Source organism: Silene latifolia, chromosome X (assembly GCF_048544455.1).
Source record: "Silene latifolia isolate original U9 population chromosome X, ASM4854445v1, whole genome shotgun sequence".
NCBI lineage: Eukaryota > Viridiplantae > Streptophyta > Magnoliopsida > Caryophyllales > Caryophyllaceae > Silene > Silene latifolia.
In genome coordinates, this window is record NC_133537.1 from 159,866,449 (window position 1) to 159,868,721 (window position 2,273).

General features: G+C 40.8%; 1 non-coding gene across 1 annotated transcript; it reads left to right on the plus strand.

Moving 5' to 3' along the window:
* The first annotated feature begins 1,406 nt into the window (after positions 1 to 1,406).
* LOC141624695 (small nucleolar RNA R71) lies at positions 1,407 to 1,513 on the plus strand. The gene has a single exon (XR_012534500.1). It is a non-coding gene; the product is annotated as a small nucleolar RNA R71 (small nucleolar RNA).
* Positions 1,514 to 2,273: the final 760 nt, after the last annotated feature.

Genomic DNA, 2,273 nt, shown 5'->3' on the forward strand with positions numbered 1-2,273 from the left:
CTCCCATCCCCAACCTTTTACTCACCGAGTACGGCATAACACTCACACTAGCTCCTAGATCACATAAGGCTTTGTTGATCGTTGTGTCGCCAATGGTACACGGTATTGAGAAGCTTCCCGGATCCTTTAGTTTTGGAGGTGAACTCCCTTGAAGTATTGCACTACTCACCTTAGTGAAGGCGATAGTCTCAAGTTTCCGGATCGACTTCTTCTTTGTGAGGATATCTTTCATGTATTTCGCATAGGCCGGCACGTGATTTATTAATTCCGTGAAAGGAATTGAGACTTCCAAATTCTTCACAATTTCCATAAACTTTCCAAGTTGGTCATCAAATTTGGGCTTGGCTTGACGACTTGGAAAAGGAAGTCTAATCACAATGGGCTCCTTCTCCTTGACCTTGTCTTCATTTCTATTTGAAATTTCTTCTTTTGATGATTCTCCATCTTTGGAGTTTTGCACAATTTCTTCCTTATCACTAGCTTCCACAACTTCATCCTCAACTTGCTTCTTCGGTGCTTCATACCTTGTACCACTTCTCAAGTGAATGGCACTAACCGTTTCATGTCTTGGGGGATTACTTTGAGGTGGTAATTGCCCCTTTTGTCTTTGTGAGCTTGAAGATGCTAGTTGAGTCAATTGTGTTTCCAACATCTTGGTGTGAGCTAGAATGTTGTTGATGGTGGTTTCCTTTGCTTGACTATCTTTTTGCATTTGAGTGAAAAATTCTTGTTGATTCTTTTGCATTTGGAGGACCGCTTTTTGGACATCAAAACCTTGGTCATTTTGGTGATTGCATGGATTTTGATTTTGGTAACCTTGGTTTTGATTGTAAAAGGGTCTTTGATTTTGGTTTCTCATGGGTGGTGAAGTGTATGTTGTTTGAGGGTTTTGAACATTTTGGCTTTTGTATGAGAGATTTGGGTGAAACTTGGTGTTTTCATTGTAATAGTTGGAATAAGGGGTACCACTCTTGTATGCTTGGAAAGCATTCACTTGTTCATTTGTTCCCCTACATTCACTTTGGTCATGTCCCAAAGTTCCACAATTCTCACATATCCCACTTGGGATTGATGAGGATGCCGTCATGGCATTAACATGATGCTTTGGTGATTTTGAGACTTCTTCAAGTCTAGCCATAGCTTTTTCAAACTTCAAATTAATTGTGTCAATATGAGCACTAAGTTGAGCACCCAATTGAGTAACGGAGTCCACTTCATGCTTTCCTCTTCTAGTAGCCTTGCGAGGTCTACTATATTGTGAGTTATGGACCGCCATTTCCTCAATTTTGTTCCATGTTTGATTGTCATCAACTTCGGTGAACATTCTATTTGATCCCATGTTGAGAATGTTCCTTGAATCTTCATATAAACCGTTCCAAAATTGTTCTACCAAGAACCATTCGCTAAGTCCATGGTGAGGACATGAGCGACCAATTCCCTTGAATCGATCCCAAGCTTCATACAAAGATTCTTCATCCCTTTGCTTAAAACCCGTAATTTGAGCTCTTATCATGTTAGTCTTTTCCGGTGGGTAGAATTTTTTGTAGAAAGCTAGAGCCAACTTCTTCCAAGAATCAATTCCGAGAGTGGCCTTATCAAGGCCCTTCAACCATTGTTTTGCGGTGCCGATTAGAGAAAAAGGAAATAAGACCCATCGAATTTGGTCTTGAGTCACACCGGTTTGAGAAATCGCATCACAATAGTCGCAAAAGGTTTCCATATGAGAATGAGGGTCTTCACTAGGCATCCCCCCAAATTGGCTCCTTTCGACTAATTGGATAAAGGCGGATTTGGCAATAAAATTTCCGGTTAGATATTGTGGTGTAGGAGTACCATTGGGTAGGTTCTCCTCGGTGGGTACGGAATGTGACGAGAATTTAGGCATTGTAGGTTGATTTTGGGTGGTATTGTGTAATGGGTTCTCCTCTCCTTCTCTTGCAAAAGGGTTGATGAACTCAATTGTTGGTTGAACAACATCACTAATACCTCTCAAATTCCTCCTAGCAAATCTCCTATTGTTCGTCAAGGTTCTTTCAATTTCACGGTCAAAAGGTAACAAATCACCTTGTGACTTTCTAGACATGCAAAATATCAAACAACTCGAAAACAATTAGAACAAACCTTGAGGAGTTTTACTTCCCCAAGGCGAAGAAAGACACAACTAATAACAATAAAAGGAAATCTAAATCAACTAAACACTGTCCCCGGCAACGGCGCCATTTTTGATCGGTCCGTTTCGTGTTCACAATTTAAGGTGTGGTCGTTGGGTCACG